Raw genomic sequence first — 23,711 nt, 5'->3', positions numbered from 1 at the left:
CTGGACAACTTAAGCAACGTCTCGCTCTCGTCCGCTTGGCGCTCCAACGTAAATGATGGCGCCCAGTATTATCTATTGTGCGCCCATTCCATTTAATATTGTATTCCATAACGCAAACAAAGGTAAAATGCGAATTAATGTACTCGATTTATCACGCTTTTGTTGCGCGCTGGGACGCGAGCGAACAACGCCGGGGAACCCTGGCTTCGCTCCGCTCTTTCCCCATCATTGCTGTAACTACCACCAAAACGCTGCGGTGTGGCGGATACGCTACTTTGTAAGTTTCGACGCGAGCGAGAAATATTTCTGTGAATTCACGTTGTATTGCAATCACGCCAAATCTTTTTCGAATACTTTCGCAAATATTTCGCATTGTATATTTATTAGCTAATTTATATTTATGCAGATATTCTGTTCCTGAGTGCCATTCAGCATTTTGTTTAGATTTTAGAATGTTAAATATTGCAGCGTTTTACGATAAAGTGAATTAATCACAGCGAATAACGCAGCAATAATGACAAAGAATTTTTTTTCAAAGCTTTTACAATTTCCGAGAAATTCTAAAATTTTCTAAAATCGTAAGCGTAGCAAAGTTTGTACGTTGGAAACAGGTTGAACGAAGGTAAACGTAAGAGAGGTGAGTCTAACTGGTCGAAAATCCAGGAGGACCATTTTTCTTTCCTACTCTCGGAGGCTGCGGCCGAAAAAGGATTGGGAACCACCACAGATGACGCTTTCTTTCCTCATCTTTTTCTACCTCTGGTTCCCATCTTCCTCTGACGTATTCTCCCTTCAGAGCTTCGTTCTACGAACGTTTGTAATCCTCACATAGGATATGCTGTGACCAGCGAGAAAAGAAACAGCAGCGCTTTGATGTTACGAGCATTGCAATATATATAAATAGAAGCATTTTTAACAACAGAAAAAATTCACATTAATAACTTTATAATAAAAAAAAAAAAGATACGTTATATAAAACTTTTTCCAGTAGAGTCAGGTTTTCACATCATATCGTTATCTTGAATTTTTTTTATCGTTAAAAGTTTGCTACCGTTTGCAATTCACAAGCTGAGGATATATAATTAGGTATGAGGAAACAAATCGTACAACGTAAATCTGGTCGAAGGAGATTTTATCATAAATTTGCCGAGCATTCTCGACTTGTCACATCTATCATCGTTCTTGCTTTGACTTCTATGCTCTCTCACCCGAAGGCTGTAGTTTCTTTGATATCCTTTATGCTACTTCGATAAATATAACTATAAATTCGCAAGGTAATGACGCAAAAATTGAGATACTAAAAGGAAACTTTATTTCTTTCGAATTGTTTGCACTTTCCATTGTTCTAGGAGCAAAGTTGAAAAAAAAATGGTTAAATTCTAATCACAAATTTGATAAACAGTTGTTACCGAATCGTTTTCAAAGTCTGCTCTCGTACTAAGCACACTCGAATCCATTTGAAAGAATATTGTGAAAATATATATAATATTGCGCATTAATTTCATCAAGAAATTATTAGACATTAGGAAGTATTAATGCATAATATTAGCTAGAAATCCCGCGGCTTTAAAAGAAAATTCCGTGGGAAGCATGTCAAGAATAATAGCAAGAAAAAGATAGAAACAAAAAAGAATGAATATTCGAAAGATGAGCGGAGGCGGAGTTTGAACGTGCAGCAGAGAAGATCAGAGGGTTTTCGTGGCAGGGTGATTGGTAGCACCCGTTAGTTTAATCATCACGCATTAGCCGAACTACCCCTTACCCTGAATTCTAGCCCACTTTCACCCTCGAATTCCGCGCTACTCATTCTGTTCGCTCTACGCCATCCTGTTTGCTCCATTCTCATTCATTTCCTCTTACGTTTTGGTATACTCGCCGCCGTTTGTTATGTGACGTTTCAACTTCCATCAGAATAGTTCCACTTCATCTTATCTAAACAATTGAGATTTACAAACAGTTCCGTTTCATGATTTTTTTTCTGAATGCATTCAAGAATTTTTGTTAAAAGATGTCGTTATTTTACACGACGTGTAAAATGTTTCATTCGATAAAAACAAATAATAAGTTATTTAAAAAAAAGTGAATGAACGAATAAAAGGATATACATATTTAACACAACGATAACACTACTAAAATTCGTATATCCCTTTATTGCATAGCTATTGAAGCCGCTATGTAACAAAATATATACGTTGAGTAGCGACACTGACGTAAGCAATTCCAGAACAGCCGTACAACACGGGCAACAAAGCCAAAACCGTTAGTTATTTATTTGCAATGCTCAAATAACCATAACGTATAAATAGCAGACGATGGCGCGAGCTTCACTGCCTCAACATTTATTTATGGGACTGTATTTGTTGTTGGCATGTAAATTCTCCACCATCATGGACAGTCGCGGGGATAGGGAAGCACTTTGACGTATGCCATGATTGATTCGTCAGTCAATTGATCAATGTAAAATTACATCGATTTCTGCATGATTCTACAAATATCAAGTGCCATATAAGAGAGAGTTTTTGCGCGTTTTATATCGATTTGCACGGATACATTTTTTAAACGAGCTATCTAGATGCCAGTTCGAATGTGTCACGATATATCGCGACTGTGCCATTTCGACACATTGGTTGGCCGCAGATAGTTATCGGTGTGAAAATAACGTGGTTTATACTTAATGACGTGCGCACGGTGACTCGCGGTAGCTAGTGCACGACTGTAGATTAAAATTGGATAACAGTCAACCACCTGCTATGCCTAAGTTTAACAATCGCGTGGATACTGACGATTACTTGCTGCTTTTACTTCTTTGTGTTTCTCTCTCTCAATGACCATAAAAATATCCTGATAGAACATTTTGGCAAATTGTAGAACATAATTTCGAACAAATATGCGTACATTTTAATACGAATGTTATTTTACAAAAATCGTACCGGTATTTTCAACAAAATAGTTTTCCCATTGCGGTTAAAAATATATAGTGCATTAAATTCCGCAGCTCACAGTCGAAAAAAAGACGGTATCTGCGACGTGTGATCCAATTCAACATGCATAAATCCAAAATCGTCGAGATGGCTCATCTCGCGCATTACATCCGTGAAAGCGCTCGCTATCTCCATTCGAGAAGTCATATAATCATGCATGATTTATAACTCGACCGCGAAATGTTGCTCTCCAAGCATTCGCATCTCGTCGTGGTATTTGTATTTTTTTCCCTCGTGACGCCGAAATCGTATTATTAGACATAAGATCGGTTGTACTTTGAGGAAATTATACGTCGACACGGAAATTCATTAAGATTACTTTTACGCCTTATGTGGCTCGTGTGTCAAAAATTAAGTGCCATTAGCGCGACAGGCATGCACAACTGTGGTGTAAACAAGCGGGTGGATGCTCTTAATGGACGCATACACCACGGTGATGATTTTCACCGCGTATAAAAACACAAAGACTATGGAGAACCATTAATCAAATGGAATCAATGAGACCGTTAAAGGAACTCATTTTGCCACTTATTCATTTATCATTATTAGAGCATGGGACCATCTGTTGCGATGATCGCCATGCTATATCTGCCAACAGTTTATCTTTTCACACAGGATCTTTTCTTTGGGCTACTAGACTCCGCCGCCCTTTCAAGGCCATCGAGCTTTTTGTTTTTATTTAAATATAAAGATAGGAACGAGAAGAATTTAAATTACATCTTGTGATACGATATAATTACGATGCGCGAAGTGCGCGAGCGATATTGAGCAATTAACGGGAGACCAGAATAAGACGTTACAACTTTTTAAAAATGTAGATACGCAATAATATATCTCTCCCGTTTTATGAAAATTACAGTCCGCTGCGCACTCGTGCAGCAACGAGCGTGTTGTTAAAAAGGCGAGGAAATACTTTATCTACGCGCGATATGCGCAATAAGCAATTTTTTCACGAGCCATACACGACACGCAACTTTCCGTTGGATGGTTCAACGATAATGGGTATTATGCTCCCTTTTTAACACGACTTTGACAGTTAGGTGATAACTTAGTTACTAAATAAATAGCCAAGTAAAGTATATATAATTTATGTATATTTTTGAGCTACATTGTGTATATTTTTAAAAATATACCTATTTGAAATTTAGTCAGTAAAAATAACATGGCGTTATTTCAAAATTTAATAGAAAAAATACTTAATATTCACATAAAAATTATTTACATCATCATTTACGTATAGATATTTGATGAATTATATTCCAGTGTTGTTAATGCGTTTAAAATTGTTCCTTCATTTATCGTTAAAATTTAAAATTGTAAAATGCACACTAGTGCATTTCATAAGTTCACTAAAAGTTGCTCCACTTGTGTGAACTTGTGAATCATAAATCTTCATGAGTTCCATTAATCTTTCAGCCGTTTCAAATCTGATGATATTTCTTAAAGCCTAACCGCTTCCATGTCACTCAGAGAAATGCAGAAAACAGTTTCGTCACGGTAGCTTTCATGTAGATTTCGAAGTACAAGCTATATCCGCAAACCTTCTTCCAAGAACCACGTATCGCAATTCACTGCCCGAATCCGCTAAGACTTCCGACGGCTTTCGACATTCATCGTAACTGAAGCAGAGCGAATCCTGTGATCGGGTTTTACGACTCGAGAAACTGCAGGGTGCCGAAAGCAGAGCAGCCTCGTACAGACTATTCCACTTGTTATCGTGACCCGAGACCCACAACATTTCGAGATGTATGACTCGTCTGTAGCTAAGGGTTCGATTACAAGGGGTCAGACAATTATGCAAAATAAATGTAAAAAAGTACCTGTTCCGGTCAGTTTCGATTCTTGAATAGTATGACGACCACCTAGAAACAAGAAGACGGAACAGGTTATTCGTCTTCGTATCCCGTTTTCACTCTGACTCTTCCACGTAAACCTTGAAGTGTCAAAGTTGACGGATTTGTGCAATTTGATTTATTTTCGAATTGTTAAGAAAAGCTGATCCTCCTTTGAAAAACGCAAATCGGAAAATTCCACGTCTCGGCGAGTTTCACGCTTAAACGAGGCTGGGTTACGTTCAACATATTAAGCCTAGTTTGCAGCGTCGTGGTCAAAACAAAAAAAAATTAGAGCTACGATTTTCGTAGCAGTTTTAAACGTAATTGTTGTATAAAAAAGAAAATTCTGTAAAATATTTTTCTAAATTTTCAATCTTTATCATTTAAAAATGTTATACATGTGCACACTTAATTTTGCGCACACAAATAAATTAATTAATGAAATTTCGAGACAATTATCAAATTATTTTTTTACTTGATATTTTACTTACAATATAAATTCAACGTATTTTAATTTAAATAAAGTTAAATTAATTTAGCCGCAAGAGTTTTATTCCTTTTTTGTATGCAATCTATCTGCGAGTTTTATTTATGCCACTTCAGTCCGGCCTCTTTTAATATCTTTTAATATCTGCACGTCGATTCCCTAGTCCGCCTTCCTTGCTCTGCTCGAGCCGATCTTATTTCAACTCTTCGCTTCTTCTGTTCAAATTCCTCCTACCTTACCTCACTCTCCGTTCCGGTTCATTAGAATAGACGAATTCGTGACAATTTTTTGATTTACCGCCGGTTAGCTACAAAAGACTTGCCATTGTATCTTTGAATACGCGTGAATACGCAAATTACGAGATTCAAGGTTTTTGTCAAGAATTTTACCTCAGCTAGTAGAAAAACACGCGTTACCTGACTCAGTTGTAAGCAAAGTTGGCGACTGTGCGGATCTCTACTGCTACAATCTATACATGTTTGTCTAATAACTTAACTCCAGAACAACATCGAAGTGTATAAATTGTGACATATATAAATTTTTAATGAAAGAGTTAAAATTGTGCAATAAGGTGAACTCTTTTTATCTCTAGAATAACCAGATAACTGCCTCATGTTTCGACGTTGAAGTTGAAGTTTGCTTCAAATATAATTTAATATCTAAAGTAAAATAATTATTAATAAATTAAAGTATGAAAAGTATCTTTAAACCGCGCACCTTAATACAAAGTGCATCAAAAGTGCCTCGAAAATCGCAGAACGTCGGCAGTCAATTTTCATTCGAAGTATTAACGATTAGAGTTTCGGCGTTAGGGTATCGATGCGGTACCGATAATGGCGCGTGATATCTATGGAGTACCTATGTATACACATGATGTACGGGAAGTAATATTTTGGGAGGCAAGCGCAATATATCTTCCAGCAGCGTTGGTTCATGATGCTGATATCAGTATCACGGTTATCGAAAATATTTTGAAATCTATAATACATCTACGGGCATTCTTTCATACTTTTTCTGTTGAGATTAGACAGACTAAAGATAGATTCGCGCAGAAACTACATAAATTGCAGCTTGCAGAGCTATGGATCATCGTAAACAATATTACTATTATTTATTTTCAATTTATTTACAATTTATTTTCAATTAAAATATCAAAATGAGCCACAAGCGAAAGAAATGCACACAGAAGTGCTATTAAATGGCCGTCAGGAAAAAAGCAATTATGAGAAAATGTTTTGACATTCTGAGTAAAGTAATTATTTGTTCGTACGAATCTTTTGCTCGCATAAAATCCTTCTGTCGGCCCTTTTTCTGCACTTTTTGTTTCGCTCATGAAGAAAAAGGCAAAGTTATCACACAAGAAAACTTACTGTTACTCTACCCTCCGGCATTATATGTGCGACGATGCGATAGCGGCGATAGTCATACTTATAATTAGAGGAGTCAGCGAAATGATTTATGACGCACACGTGGTACGCACTGCTTTCGTAAATACGCTTTCTTTATTCGTTTTCGCTAAGGCATATACATTTGTTAAGGGGCTCGGTCTTGATTAATATTTTGAAATGCTGTATTTGGTCGGCTATTCTCGTCGAGGCGATCACAAAATTATTAGTGAGGCGACATTGTACTTTGTAAAGTAAAATGAGTAGCCAAATTATTATTGTTGTACAGGTGCGCTTTCAGTTGAGACAATCGCGAATGAAACATATCTCTTTGTTTCAATATCATTTAATTTCATATTAATGTAGTTACAAATATTATTCACTCAAAAAAATGATCTTGCAATAATAGCTAAAATTTTCTAGGTGTAAAAAATTAACTAAAACAGATAAATGATTAGCAACTGTTGTGATATTGCATATGTAATTACTTAATCAGTTTAGATGACAGAAACAGAATATATATCTGTATTGTTTGTGAACTTTAAAAAGAAAGTTTCTCTAAAGCGCCTATCTATATAAGATCAATCACGTGTTAGATCATGCAATAAATAACATTTAGCAATGGTACCTAAATTTTTCAGAAGTTATTGCTAGAACATTACTGCTATAAATTCTATATGTGACAAACAATGTTTTCACAGATACGAAAAATAGCGATACATTCTTGTTGCGATATCTAGAAATCTAACTACATCAGCAAAATATTTTTTTGAGTGTTGCAGTCTTAAAAAGTTTATAGATGTCAAAAAAATCTGCTGTTATTTCGCGCTATTTCTTTTAATATATTTATCGCGGAAAGCTGTATTTTAATATTTTAACATTATTAACATTTCCATTTTGATTATTTCTTTTAATATTGCAGTTTTAAATAAATGTTGAATATTCTAGATATATATCGCTTGAATGTGAAAAATTATCTTTAATTAAGAAACAATTTGCAAAAATAAAATAATAATCTTGGATGCATCTGATAACATATACAAGCCATACAATATATATAATAAATTCAGTCTACATTAAAATAATGCACACGATGCATCGCCCGTCGGATCATACAAGATTATATTATAATAGTAACAAAAATCATTTCTGCGGTTTTTAAATGTTAAAAAAGTAACTATTATGAAATGCTTTATTTATATATCTTATCTTAATAATTATTTGCATATTTATTAAATATTTTTATTAAAAATATCATAAATGCAGCGGTTATTTTGTAAAAAAAATAGGTACAACATTATTTGCAAATTTTTTATCATTTAATATATCAAAATGTCAACAAAAAATATATTATAATAAACATACAATTAATAAGATGATAATTTTTTATTTATTAGGAATTTAATTGTTAGTAAACAATTTAAAAAATCAATAAAAATTCAAACAAATCTATATATACAGGACAAAGTCCTTAAATCAACAACATTTATCACTCTCAAGCGTATATTAAAATGTAAAAAAAAACTTTTGCCAGAAATTATTAATACATTTTACATAATATTCTTGAAAGAATCTATTATTAATAGATATTTTCGTAAAAAGAGTACGCCTACTATCGTACCTGAGAGTGCAAAAGGAGTTCCTCCAATGCGTTCTGTTAGACGAGATTGGATTAGTAACAGCCTTCCAGCATGGCGCACTGTCGGCCGTCGGCCGTCGGAATGGCGACGGCGGGCCTCGCGACCGGGCGCACGTTTCATCGCTTTAGCGCTCGCATTCGGTGGATTGGTTTCGAAAAATCATTTCATATCAACGATTCCGACTCGTTAGAGGATCACTTAATGGTCGACGACAACAACTAGCCGTCGAACTACGTTTCTATTAACGCTAGATCGCTTTCCCGAGCAGACATGTCCATCGGTATCGCCAAAACGTACCTATGCGTGCATACGTATACATTCGCGCGAATACATATTTTTCAGTGTACACAAACATTGCCTGACGGCCGGCACAACTCCACATCGAACTACGCTTCTATTAATACCCACTCGTTTCGTCTGGCCACGCATATATCTACGTGTGCGCGCAAATATACGCGCGTACGCGATGCTAGATACGCGCGCGATGTATGCGTGACGTGAATCGCGCTGGTGTTGCATGCGTGTCTTCGACGCGTTTTCGATGACTGGCGTACTGCGGTTCTGATTTAACTATCCCAAAATGAATCGTCGCGCCGACACCGCGTCGCACGGACGAGCGGATTTTCGTTATTTTTCGCTGGTCGTCCGCTGTTCCGATGGGACACGTTGCCAACTATGAGAGATTGCACGCGGAATTCACAGACAGCGATATTGTTTGAGATACTACGCTTCTGTCGATTGCGCTATTAAAGTTGCTCGAAGTCTCGCATGTCTCCGATAGTTACAGCTGCAATTTTCAGCAAAAAATTTCTCTTCGTCATACGACGCGATTGTTTTTTATACTATGCGTAATATGCATTTCGTATTTTTTGCTAAAAATAAAATTATTGCAAGATTAGCACTTTTTTAACTATTTTTGGTTCTACGTCAATGTCTGCGATCAATAAAAATGTCAGATTAGTACAAATGTAGTTAACTGTACGCTGTTACAAATAATAGATACACAAAACATTAATATTTATTCGGAATAAATGATTTAAATGACTGATAATTTTATTGTTTCTATAATTTACGTATAATAATAAGATAAAAACAAATTTTTGTGAATAGCTGTTAAATTTTATAAAATACGTATTTTTTACGGACATTATAAGTTCAAAATTATATTCTCATTTCTAATCAGTTAACTCAAAATACAACTATTTGAATCTAGTGATATATTAAGACAACAACAGTGTTCATTATCGATACAAAACGAGAGTTAAACAGCCACACTTAGCGACAAATGTGATGCGAAAAGTGGAGTCTTTGTCCAAATCTCCGTTTGTGACACGGGCCGTCGGGCATAACGCACAAAGACGCTCTGCTATCGCGGTAATTATAAATACATTCGCATTCGCTGCACTTGTTTTAAATTCGTTCATGTTCCGAAGAATTATTCGGCGCGACAAGTTGTTGACGTTAGAGCGATTACACAAAAAGTCAAATAGCCGTGGAAAAAGGTAATTTGCGCGCGCGGTGTATCTATATTTGCATAATGCATATAAGAAAAGTACCATAATGTTGCATGCGGCTATAATTCTTTCGTGAATCGTTACTCAACGCCCGAGATAAAATCAAGTTATCTGCAATCAATCAAACATTTTATATCCGTTAGGGAGTGCTAATTACAGCCACGCTAAAGTTTCCTGCTTATTGTACGACGCGAGGCCGTTATAACTAGCTGGTAGCAGTAGACTGTTTCCGCTTAATTGGAATCACTCGCGTCATAGTTGTTGCTTCGTTTAAAACGATTTATAAGAGTTTTGCAACGACACATCCGGGGATGAGTCCGCGGGCTTGCGAGCGACGTGGAAAAAAACAGAGCGCGCACGGGAGAAAAATTCTTTTCATCCTTCTCGAACGTCATACCTTATCGACGTTTTTTCGACGTAGGGTTTCGCCGCGCATTTTCCATCGCGCCAAGGGAACGCAGAAAGAGAGAAAACGAGGAAGAAGGAGGAGTAGGGTGAGACGGGGGATAGGGTGGGAAGGGAAGAGCAGGAACATTCGCATCTTGCTGCCTTTATAAATGCTTCTACATTTATTAAGGCTACTCCCCGGACCCTGGACGCACCGGTATACGTATTTCGAAATGAATGCCTCGTGACGTGGCACCGCGACGCTGTCGTCGGGGCGCGTGAACGCTACGAAAAGTGAAATATTCCTCTGTCGTATTTTCACATGCGCGCACACGACAAATGACCACCGTGCGTCTGACGGGGCCGCGGGCCTCAGTAAAAAAAAAAAAAAAAAAAAAAAAAACGTACGTACATATGTAAATAGATATATGTATGTAATATCGCGAAAAATATTCGTCTTTCGCTGATTAAACACGGCGACATCGGAAGGGCAATGAGAATTTATCGTACAAAAATCCACTGGTATCGAATTAATTGTGATAAATTCACGCATGGCGACATCATGTATCTGGAAAATGTTGCGGAACTCGCTTATGATTTGACGCACCCTTTGTGGCGATTGTGCGGCGAGATTCTGAGGAAATTAAGTTGAATCAAATGGCACGTACGGAAGGGAATATTTCAGACTGGAAAGACGATAACTTCAAGTCGCGAGCTTTTAAAGCGTAAAACAATAGCGAGTGGCACAAAGTAGCTGAAATTAACTAATAACGATGTTTCGCATCGCACGTCTTGCGCCACGCTTATACGGTATTATAATATACAATGTGACCGTGATATTCTATGTAATCGGTTAAACAACTCCTGACAAGGAAGTGATTTGTCGCGCGGGATACTTTATTCCAGATAATCATACGCCCTGTTAGACGTGGGTCGTTCAGCGCGACAATGTATATGCATTGATTAATGGCACCGTCTTCATGCCCAAATAAGGAAGATCTTGACGTCCGGTAAACTGCGCGCGTAAATCTTATCTCTCCTTTTTTTTATTTAACGCACTGTAAAGCGATTATAGATCACGCGTGCTATCGAGCTCGTGTTAGACGCATTTCAAACATATCCACGCATAATCTACTAGAGAATCTACTGGAGAAACCGCATCTCGCGTGAGGTGGAACAGATTATTCGCTATAAAAGGAAGGAATTTCGAGACAAGATCTAAGTTACATATCGAAAACGGAAGAACGATTTAGCAAAAATTAAATTGTTTTTCTAACCAATTCTTTTCTTATTCATCTTGACGCGAAGTACACTAACCGGAATACCGGATCGACTACGATGGCCCTCGGAAATAGAGACATTTACCGGTGGGTTCGTATACCTACATATCGGTTAATCGTCAATGGCCAGAAGCGTCGGATTGGCGCAATCACCCGATAAAATCAGCACGATACTTCTCGAGACGAGGAGGTGCGCGGCCGCGATAAAGTATGGTCAGAAGTATACGCCCGGGGTACGATCTACTACTTAATGCCGCACTTCTACACACGCTTCGCGTTCGATCTGAGCACATACTAACAGCCACTTGCAGCGTGGCCACTCTGAACGAAAATTAATCATCGAAATCAGCCGGACGCCGATTAAGGGCGATCACCTAGGCAAATCGTTAAGCGTGCTTTTCGGTGGTTCTACCTGCGATGTTTCGTTCTACCTGTTGTCGAGGCGGCCAATCGAGGCGGAAGGCTTGAAAAAAAATTTCCCACCTGGTAATTTCTGCATGGCAGCAACGGGAAGGGAGAAAATTGCAAGACATTGTAGAGGAACGGTCGGCGAAATTTTCTTATCCGAGACCAATCCATTTTGCAAAATTGCAGCCTACATAATAATCTGCACTTTGTAGCTCAGACTTGGTCTCTACCACGCGTGTCTCGCAACACGATCACGGAGATCTATTGATTACTTAAAAGGATCGTTAGATATTTTCGACGTCCACATAATTTCTGGCGCCTCGTAAACGAATAAAAATTCCGTCCTTCAGTGATCCGATTTCTCAGCGCATAAATATTTCATGACTCGTATTTCGAGAGGAAAAACAACGCAGAAATCGCGAAGATATTATCGGCTGCTTTAACTAGGCTATTGGACGTTTCCGAAGTTAATATAGTTGCACTGTAAGCGCCAATTGCCGCAATAACATTTTTATTAAAACGCAGCGTATGATACGTTATTGTTTCGAAGTAAACCGGTGTGCGAAGCCTCGTGAGCTCCGAGCAGTTGTTTCTTGTAGAAACGAAAGAAAATAACAGGTAGTGAGAATACAGCATCCCGCATGACCGGTCTGTACCAGCGATCCGGCAGTTAACCGGCTTTGTACGATGCACCGCGATCAGTCTGCCGAAGTGAGATCCGATGAGACGCAAACTGTACCTTCGTGTATAAATCTGCTGCTAACGTTATACAAATTTTTGCTGCATAAAATAACTGTCAACTTTATACAAACAATATTTCCTATTAAATTTATATTTCTATGTTTTTATCATACTGTATGCAATATTATTTCTCGATACACATAATTTACATACATGGCAGATCATATAGTATTTTTTTTAAGTATATCATCTGATTTGATAGAATATAATATGAATTAAATCACAAGCGTCTTTTTCCTGATTAATAGTTTTGACCGAAAGAATATTATGCATCGTCAGAACGTGCCGCGCATAACTGCTCGGTTTCGCTTGAATTTTCGGGACAATTTGATCGATCCTTCGACTCCAGATTGGTGTGGGTATCAGCGGAAGAGATAGATCATCACGGCGCGAATAAATCACCGAGTTAATGTCACGAACTAGTAAACGAAGATACGGCGAAGGGCACAAAAGTAATGTACGATATACCGCGGTTCTGGAAAGAGTGCCGAGACGTATTTTGCGAAATGTTACAAAAACAAATTTATCGTGGAAAAATTAATTCGATCGTTGAATCGAAGTTCAGGCACGAATTTCAACAGAAATTCCGAAAATGCGCCGAAAAGTCTGGAAAACGTTTTTTTTCCTTATATTTTTGACGTTCAAAGCCAGAAAGAGAAATAACAGTTCCGCCGATCGAGAATATGGTGCATGTCGGTGACGGTCATCTTCGGTTTAACGTTCGGCTTGGTCTCGATGCTGGCCTCAAGACGATGCGCCAAGGGAAGAGATGGATCATTCATAACGGCGATGAATCATGAGATGGCTAGGACAGCTTACTAGAGAACCGACGTTACCAGAGACGAAGAGAAACGAAAGAGGAGCGGATAGCAACGAGATAGGGCGGATAGATACAAAACGAATAGAGAAAGCACATATCGGGGCTCTGTGAAAAAAAAGAAATGATATTGACGGCGATAGAGATAAATTAATTGCTTAATTAAGGCACTTGGTGGACAGGACATAACAACTTATGAAAAACAGGTTCGCGGATTGAGAGTTGATGTATTTGAGCGATATTGGTAAATAACCAGTTTGTGACAATAAATAATATCTCAACTTATAATTTATGAGGAAATAGTCTATAAAAATAATAAAGTTCTATAAATAAAGTGCAAGTAAAGCAAAGTGAAGGCGCACAAGGGCGACAATTTTTAGGGTAATGTAATTTTTTAATTAATAGGAAGATAATTTGACACTGAGCAAAAATGAATGTTATATGAAAAGGAAAGGCACATGCGGGATAAAACAGAACGAAGATACGATGATGAATAGCGAGGGATGAAGCGGGAAAAAGCGGAGGACGAAGATACGGGAACGGAGGCTGGAATCCTCCGGAAGTACGTCCGACGTACCGCCCGTGTTTCTCCATTTTTCAAAAAATAAAAGCGACCGCAGTGTCGACTCATTGTTTGGATCTTCCGACTGTTTGCGTTAGATGCGTAGCTTGTGAATAGGCTTATGAAGGGTGGTCGCGTTGCGCGTGTATGTGTGCCCCGCGCGGGGGAGTATGTGTACGTGTGCTCCGGTTGAATCTCTCTTCGTTGGAGGAATGTGTCGCTATGGAACCAAGGAAAATATTATCACTTTTGTCCCACCCCTGCGATGCTCCCACTGTTTTCACGAGAATCCGCGTAACGCAGGAGTGAATCAATCGTCCGTATTTCTTTTCGATTTATCAGTGCCAGGGAAAGAAAAAGTCCGTTTCCATCGACATTTCACTTCGACGGTCCCTTTCTTTCCCGACCCTTCATTGTCATAAATCTGGTAACAAGATCAACCCGATGAAAGTGTAACTTCGCGAAATTGATCGCGCTATTCGTTTTATGTGTTTTTCATCAAGTGATTGATTTTGATAATTAAAAAAAACCTTCATTTATCGAGCGTATATACATCGCGCCCGCGAAAGCGATAATTTCACGAGATTATTAACGGCGCCATAACGTTCTCCATTTTTTTTTTTCGATCGAAATCGATCGACCGTGCGGCGGATCATTGTAATGCAAGGAACAACCAAGGTCTTAATATACGTATTGCGTGGAACAAGTGCCGACATTTATAAAATAGCGCGTGGCGACGACAATGCGTCTGGCTGAAGCGTGACCTAACACGTTGAGACGTCATATACGAGAGATACACTTTTAAGAGAGCTTTTCACGTTCCGTCTGTTAATGACAGAAGGAGTCGAGAGGCAGACAGCATCGTGCGATGTGACGAGAATGATGACGTCACGTGTCGGATGGTTAACAGCGAGGAGGTAATTAACGTTGAGGATGCTTCATCAGTCAAGAAACTAACCCCTCGGCATCTCCGCCATATCCAAGGACACGACCTGTCGTATCTTTATTTGAGCCAAACAAGGACGGTTGACGTGGTAGGGTGATTATTAATTCAATTATGCCGCGTACTAATTACCCCGATATGATGATTACGTATACGCGCACTTTGACGTACGAGAACTTGGAATTATTCCGCAATTAATTAATAATAAAACCTCTCGTAACAGACTCTGGTAATAGAAATGAATTATATAGAACAGGGAGAAACTAATTCCAAGTATAACAAGTATAAGAATCGGTAGCGATATCTTCAAGTATTTATGAGAGAGAAAAAAAGAGAAAAGGAAGAGAAATGTGTGACGCAATCTACACACAACTCTATTATTGTGAAAAATTATTATGAAATATTATTATGAAAAATTTAGAAAAAATCCTCTCAACATCATCGTGCCATTTTTGTGAAAATTAGGTAAGAGAATTCGAATATCAATTCCGCAGTAGAGAGACGGCGGTAAACGTAACAACCATATTTCAGCAATATGGAGGCAGGCCAAGTCCATCCCTGATCCTGGATACTTGCTTCTGTTTGCCGTCATTTCGACCGCATGAGAATGTGTACATAATTTCATGCAACTTTCTCGGTTTTGTCTGAGCAGCTACTGGCGATAAATTTTACTCGGACGGCACGAGGGAAATAATAAAAGACGGAAGGTGCGTAACACGTGCTGCTCTTTCGTGTTGCGCGGTAGGTAGGCCCACAGTTCCGGCATGGTTACATCACAGCGTGTCATACAATCGCTATGTAGAACACAACAAGACGCACCCGAGACCATAAATCGCTCAAATTTGAACGCAATGGTGCAGACCGGCTACAGAAATAAATCTCAAGGCTTTCTCTTAAATCTGGCCTTTTCCTTTCGCTTTGTTTTCGTGCCGCGGGCATTTCCGAGCGATTTTTATTAAGTTTCGATCTTATCGCGGTACAAATAGGAAAAATTCACGTCGAAGTAAATTCGCACAAGTGCACTTGTTACACGGGGAAAAAGTAACACGTCGGAGCGATATATCCTCAATTCTGAAATCGAACAAACGGCGATAATGCGGTCGGAATTCAAGTAACAATAAAATCGCTATCCGTTCCGTGGATCAGAAGCGACGGTGGCGAAACGCTAAAGCGTGAGCTCGAGCAATGGAAGCAAGAGAGCAGCAAGTGGCTCGTACGTCAGCCGGTGGCTCGTAAACGTCAGCGGTGGTGCTCGTAAACGTAAACGCGATGCTATAAGGGGATGTACAGCGGCGCAGCCGGGGAGTCACCATGGCATAACAGTTAAAGAGATACATGTATATGTATAGAGAGAGAGACGATCCATTTAGCGGTTTAAACGGGGTCGTTATATCGCCGTTTACAACGAAACAATCTACTCCTGAATATCTGGACACGTGTCGTGAGATTTAGAACGGGCGGAGCGAAATGTTAGATTACCGCGGTAAACGGCTTTGAGTGCGTGCGTGTGTGTATTAATTCTGCCTTCTATACTAATGCAAATAGGAATTATACCCATTTTCCGTCATATAATTGTTGCTTTGCTTTGACTGGACGTTTTCTCTTGATATGTTACATTGGCACCATCAACTGATGACTCCTTCGTCTTAACGAACATTTCGAATTTTGAAAAAATCATAATATATCATTATTGCGACATACATGTGTATAAAATGTTAAAAGAAAGACTTATAAGGCATACAGTATTCATGAAGTTAAAAAAAAATACATTTAATAAACATTAATTTAAAACAACCGGCTTCGTCAGAGGTAATTTCGTCGATTTTCATCACGCATAATTTGTTTATTTCTTTTTATTGCGTCCACAATGCTTTTTACTCCTAAAGCATTGATCTTTAATCACTTTAAAAATGCGAAGAACAAGCTCTTCCGGACTAATGTTTATGGAAATCTTCCTTCTCGTTTTTGTCATTCCAATAGTATTCCATGAGTTATATCTATAATTTCGTGACATCCTGTATATAAATCTCGTAAGGAAAGATAACCGAATACGCCAAAAACGTGATTTACTCTTCGACAAACACCCGCCAAACTTCTGTCTTCGTACCAAAATAATAAATCACTGCGGTATGTTTATCTCATAACTTAGCCCGCTGCGTAATAATCTCAATTAACGACGGAGATTTATCAATAAGCAAACAGCCATCTAAAAGATGGCAATTAAGGGGTGCGCGCTAAGGAATGCCGGGTGGTATCAAAATGCGATAGAATAAATTCACATCGAGCGAAGGATGCTGGGAGATTTAATAAAAGCGAGAAAACCGCCGAGAGGGGGTGACTGCAGGTATTATTGAATGGCAGAAAAGGCGAGGCCATCGAGTTTTCGGGGTTAGTGATTAAACTGGGGATTGAATCCTAGAGATCGGGCGAGTACGCCGCCGAATCCTACCGTGGTATTTGCGGGGATGGCAGGAAGGGGTTGAAACAACAACGTTCTGTGTTTAATCATGTCTGACCGAGCGAGGGGACCTTTAGACAGGGACGGAATTTGCATAGTTGGGGCTCACATGTTCATAGACCTCTACTGTAATCCATACGCGAAAAGAGGACATACATATAAATTGAAACTTCTGCGTAACGTTTGCTTTGGCATTGATTGTAGCGGCAAGAAATAACAATTATTTTTTTATTTTATGTATAAATGATTATTTTAGTCATGATGTTTTGATGCAGTGTTGATGCAGTCGTAAATCTTGTTTTTTTGTGAATCACTGCACGTGGAACAAGCATGCACAGAATAAATCTTCATGCGGAAGAAATCATAATAATAATTGATTTTCGCGTACAGCTGAGGATAAATGTTAATCCAATAATTAATACAAATAAATTATATGAATCAAGCCGAAACAATGATATTAATATGTTGCGTAATATAATGTCGCTTTTCTTGTCGCAAACAGTAATAAATGTATGCAAATGTGAAATGTGAGAAATAATTATGATGAGATTTATAAATTATAAAATCTTTTGTCGCATTAGTACTCTAAAAAATTCCTACAAGAAGATATCGTAGGAATGAAAAACATATTTTTACGCATATTTTATTTCAACTTCGAATTAAAAGACGCAATACACAAAGGCGTATTATTAAACGTAAAGAATTCGAGTACTACTCAAAAAAGAAGATACGCACGATATCTCAATCACCGATAAAACCAGCAATAACTTGTAACACCACCCAGAAGGAAGATTGCGGGTGCGGCCGCGAAAATAAGAACGACAGGAAATGCCAAAATTATGATAATGATTCGGAGCCGTTTTCAGTTAAGACATTAGGCGACGTGTATAATTTAGACGAAAGCCAGACCAGTAAGTAAAGACCGCGTAGCATCGATTCTCGTAATAATAAACTTTAATATATATTATGCAGATTGCAGTTAAACTGGTGCACATATTTTTATCTATATCTTTCTTTCCGATATAATTTTATCAATAAAAAACGATCGTACGTAGCGTAAAATTGAAGATCTCTGCTTATGTTAATCGCTCAAAGTACCGTTCGGTGTGTTATTATTATTTCATTATTATTACCTTCTTAAAACCTGCAGAAACGTATTTTATCAACTGCAATCGTAAGCAATACATAAGGTTTCTATTGTGTAAAATATCGTTATTATAGCGAATTAAAATGAGAGCAGGTGAATCGAAGTATCTTTTTATTCATTTTACGTAACGTATTTATAATATATATATTTTTATTAATAAATTTTGTTGCCTTGAATGAACAGCTGGTCAAAATATGATGTGTCGTAAGCGGCGCATGTTCTTGGGCGGTGCATGCGCCCCTGGAGAAAAATTAAACGCGTACAACGTGCGGAAAGATTGGTAGGGTGCGGATGAGTATCGGGCAGAAAGGCGGAAAAAGGTAAGATGATGGTACAAGAAGGATAATAATCCGTAGTTTCGATCAAGATTATAGCCGCGGTAAATGAATAGTTTACGAGCAGCGAAAATGAGACGGGTAAAATGTTAAGCCCTTCGCCGGGATCGAGTGGTGGAGCCCCTTTTATACACCATTCGCCTGTAATAAACTTCAATGTTAAATGTCTTTATTGCGTTTTCTGAGGCTAGTCCGCTGTGTGTATGAGGTAATTGATATGAGCAAACCGAAAGGCGTAGTGCGCTAGTCGTGTCCCGTCCGCGAATTACACGCAAGATGCCCGCGCTAAAAGGACAGATAAGTATTTAATGACTAGTTTTGTAACGGCTTGATTCTCGGTTAAAGAATCTCATCCGCTGCTTAAGCTGAATCCTTAATCCTGCGCGGAAGCAAGTGTCAGTCACATTATTACAGTGAATCTCCGATTACCTACTTAGGATACAAGATGATGATGTGGATTGAAAAGCGTAAGACAAAAATAATGTCATGCGAGTTGGAAAATTCTGTGTCCTATTTTTTAACCGGTCATTAAGTTGTTTACTGCGATTAAAACTACAAAATATTCAAAAAATTATAATTGTATAATTATAAAGAAGATGTCAACCGATTGATACTCTTTTTCGGAACGAAATGTATTTTATAAACACGTTTAATTTTTTATCATTTTTTTTTTCCTATAAATCTTCGAGTTTAAAAAAAAAAAAAACCGTAGTTAGGAAAGCATGCTGCAAAATAAGCCTAGAGTATCTCGTACGCTTTATTCATTTTTGCACAACGTGTCAGAGATACGTTATCTCTCTCTCTCTCTCTCTCTCTTTCAGGTATCTCACGTAATCTAAGCGATGCCGTTTGAAACTCTAGTTTTGGGCCACCACTCATCCTCTGACGAGACAAGTCGTCGATCAAACGCGCGTCTGCCCCTGACCAAGGTTCGCTGAAGATTTAAATCAAGAAATCAAACAAAATGAATGCTGCATACCGTCGGTAGACAGGTTTAGGCGTCAACCCAGCAGGTCTATCTGGCACGTAAGTACATGCTGCGAGTATGTCGGGACCGTAGAATGCACCAATCGATACATATCTCCCGTGTGCATATACAGCGCTACGCCCGCGCCGGTGTACGCGCGCACGGACACGCGTGAGCGCGGTGTGCGCGCGTGTGCATGCGGTCGCGAGCATGTATCCGAAATGAATTGACCGGTGCGTAGTTGATGGACGTAGCGGGTGGCTCGTTATGCTTACAGCCCGCCCAGCAATCAAGAAGAATTCATACGCCTGACGTGTCGCTCATGATGGAGGTCCAAGCTACGTATCATCCATCTTTCGGGGTCTTCGCAGCAGTATGTGACGCGGCACATGGCGAAAACTTCAATTCCGTTCCCTCAAACTTTTTTACACGGAGTCTATTTATGGAGAAAAATATGCAACCATTTTTCAATTTATAAAAATGATGGCGCGGTCTAAAGAATAGAAAATAAGAAAAACTATCGGTCCTCCTCCCCCTCCCCTCCCCCTTCCCCTCATCTCGCTTCATCTTTCCCGGTTCGGAGTGAAAGATGTATTCTCTCTCGCGAAAGATGTCCGAGCACGAGCGGGGCGTATTATTGTTACAGGAGCACGGAAGGGAGAAAGAGCGTCCGATGATAACATTTCGTACAAGTGCGTGCGTATGACTCTCGGCCGACTGACTGCCGCTAATTAATGACCCACTACTGCCGGAGATAAGGTATAACGCAGATTCTTTCCTTTCGAAGTTTCTTTCTCTCGTGCCCGGGGATGGTACGTCGCGGAAAAGGTGGATGAAAGCATCGGCTAGGTCGGCGTTGGCCATGGTGTGAGTTGAAAGAAGAGAAAGAAGGACGATGGGAAGAGCGAGGGAGAGGGCGAGGCGGGAAGGAGGGGCGGGGGGAGGTGGTCGACGTGGCTTGGGGGAGTTTTTCTCGTTCCCGGCTTCCGTCTCCTGGGACGCGAAGCGCGAGGATCTTTTTGCTCGCCTCGGCGGAGGATCAGACGTCCCACTTTATCTCCGACGACCCGTTCAACCCCTATCCCTCCCCCCCCCCTCCCCGTCACCCTCGTTCTACCTCTCCTCGACCCGCGTTCTATCCTACTGCAGCCCCCGTTGCGCCCCGGTTTCTACCCCAACGTCATCCCCCTACCCTTCTCACGTCACCCAGAGCTATGGTTGATCACGTATAGGAGGAGCCTCTAGCAGCGTCTAGAGTGACGCGTCGTGGAGGAGCCATTTGTCATCCATCAGCACACGGTCCTATCTACGCAAGATTGCACAAGAGAGCCTGATCCGACTTGGCCTTATTGTACTTATCGTCTTTCCGCCATTATTTAACATCGAGCGACGGGATGATTTTAGAAACAATTTAATTATTTTCAGATACTCGAATAATAAATTATCGCTAAGATTACGCCATCAGGAAATTGCAACTGCGACATCGAGCGACAGCGAGCACTTTGTGCCTCGCGCACGCACGATAAATCAGTTTGATAAACATATCGCTTTGGAAATTTATACGCTTAACATTCTAAAGAACATCCGCTGTCGAAGGTGTGTCGTTTATAGCGGACGATTAAGAGCGAATGGGGAGAAGAACGGCTTGAACTCGTAAGAAATAAATCTTATAAGTAGGCAGTTCACGATACAAGCGGCGGTCACAAATCCGCGGATAAGCCGTCGGAAACAAAAGTCCCGTTGTCGAGGCTGGTGTTGACCAGAATGCAGTATACATTGGGGATAAACCGAAGGGTAGAAAGCTGCAAGGAGAATGAACGGTCTGTGATCGAATCATCATTACAAACGACCCGACAATTTGAGGCATGCGCCGTTGTATATATATTGCTTGTTATATATCGATTGCCTCACTTGTTCGCGGTACCATCCCCAGCCTGCTGATAACTCAGATATTTTCCACGTCCGCGCGCGTCAGAAATTACACCAATCACGTAGCTGTTTAAAGTTCGTATTACCGGCAACAAACTTCTAATTTATTTCGCGGCAGCACGTTCATGTTAGATACCGGAAACATAAATTCATATAGCATTAGGTACATAATATTTCGCACCGGCAAATAAATATTATTATATTTTTTTTCGATGCTGGCATTGTCGATTGATTATCGACATTCGAAATGGAATAACGATATACAGGAGTGAATAATAATTCGGCGTAAAATAATAAAAAAAAAAAAATGCACCAATAAATGCGAGTAATTAGTTATAAATACACAGGTTTTTCTGCGCGATACGCTCGGCGCGGCGGGAAGGAGAGCGGGAGAGCGGTAGCACAATGGATGATATAGGTATCGCCAATTTTTCTCCCGTCCGCTAGATTTTTCAATGTAACTTGAGAGCCGCTCCCTCGCGAGGTCCCAGGACACAGGAATGGATGAACAGGCGTGGAGAGAGGGTAGCACGGGGGTCGCGCGCGGCGACAAGAACAGCGGAGGATAAGAGAAAAGAAGGACAATTGTGCGAGGGGCGCGGGAGACGAGATAGACACGGAAAGAGAAAAGGCCAGGCCCTATTTCTCCTGCGGGGGAATACAATAATGCTCGGGGGAAAAAAAAGGAGCGCGAGATGGGAGGAAACGAACGAATCTCGGCGCTATCGTGACTGCATCCACGACGGCGGAAAACCTGGCGGCGCACGAGGGGTCGCGGAGGGTGCCGATGGTGGGGGGAGGGGGATGCCTCGGGCAACGGTGTCATTAATAAAAGTGTCAATGATGTCAGTGGACTAATGTTGGTAGTCACTCGCTCGCCTGGCGGATTGGGGCGGTGGCATCGCCCAACGTCCTATCGAAGAATTTCACGTCTCTCCCAAAGGCTGAATCGTTTTCGACTGCGTCGCCCCGTTTGATTCGTTTCTCGCCGATACTAATAAAAAGGACCGGCGTCCGTTGTTCGCTGTACGCGTTTATTTTACGCGCGAGACGACTCCTTCAAGTCCGCCTTCGTTCGCGTAACTTTTAATTAATTAATTTTAAAGACAAAATATTACTTCGATTTGTTATCGATACGTGCTTGAATAATGGAGGAGACGCTTCGCGAAGAACGTGAGAAACTCTCTTGCACAAAGCAGTTATTTCTTATTGGAACACATTAAAAGTGCATTAATGTTCTAACTATAGCTCGCTACACAATCCCTCGCTCTCAGCCCCATTTCTTCTCTCACGAAAGCTTTACATTAATTTTGCCGAAATTGCGTGTTCTGCCTCTTCGTTTCGTCCAGCGCTCATGGCAGCTGAAGGGAAGAGAGAGAGAGAGAGAGAGAGAGAGAGCCCTTGAGATTCGGTTTCCGTTCAGGAAATTTTATTTTTATCCTACGGTGAACTCCAGCTACACAAATAAGTGTACATTCGACGAAACTGATATTTTTTTCTGCGCACAAATACATTTCTGAAAGTAACGCGCATGTGTGCGAGGCAACGTAAAGACAAATTAACGCTTGGACGCAATGACGCGAGAGCAGATCTGCAATAATATCGCTATTGCTTGGGAACCGAATGCAATTTTACATTCAATTACACGCCGCCCATGGTGAAAGGAAGCGTCTCTCCTCTCAGTAAGGGTGTATCGACGCAGGGCGATAGAACAGGTTTGCAGATCGGAGGTTGGTTGCTGCGCGGGAATATCTAATAAGAACCTAGAAGCTCATCCATCCTACCACGGAGCACTCCAGGGGCTGTCACCGTAAGCGTCAGCGTACTGTGGAGAAGGGGTGATTTACATAGTAATAATATCGAGATTCTGGACTACGTTGTGAAACCACAAGTAG

General features: G+C 40.0%; 2 long non-coding RNA genes across 6 annotated transcripts in view; one reads left to right on the top strand and one right to left on the bottom strand.

Moving 5' to 3' along the window:
* The window catches only part of LOC105674693 (uncharacterized), a 106,012-nt gene extending 82,749 nt beyond the window's left edge, over window positions 1-23,263 (top strand). For 3 of the 5 annotated variants that reach the window (XR_010890167.1, XR_010890166.1, XR_010890165.1), the window contains 2 exons: window positions 19,742-19,946; window positions 20,165-23,263. This is a non-coding gene — a long non-coding RNA (uncharacterized lncRNA). Of the gene's footprint in view, window positions 1-12,894; window positions 13,857-14,974; window positions 18,906-19,741; window positions 19,947-20,164 lie in introns of those variants that run through there. The other 2 variants (XR_010890168.1, XR_001101170.2) reach the window with 2 other exon arrangements.
* Window positions 1,791-8,487, bottom strand: LOC136999896 (uncharacterized). Its single transcript, XR_010890176.1, has 2 exons — window positions 8,310-8,487; window positions 1,791-1,932 (listed from the first exon to the last, which is right to left on the bottom strand). It is a non-coding gene; the product is annotated as an uncharacterized lncRNA (long non-coding RNA).
* Window positions 23,264-23,711: the final 448 nt, after the last annotated feature.

This window comes from Linepithema humile, chromosome 5, assembly GCF_040581485.1.
Source record: "Linepithema humile isolate Giens D197 chromosome 5, Lhum_UNIL_v1.0, whole genome shotgun sequence".
Classification (NCBI taxonomy): Eukaryota; Metazoa; Arthropoda; class Insecta; order Hymenoptera; family Formicidae; genus Linepithema; species Linepithema humile.
The sequence above is the reverse complement of the archived record's forward strand: the minus strand, read 5'-3'. Positions and strand labels throughout refer to the sequence as shown.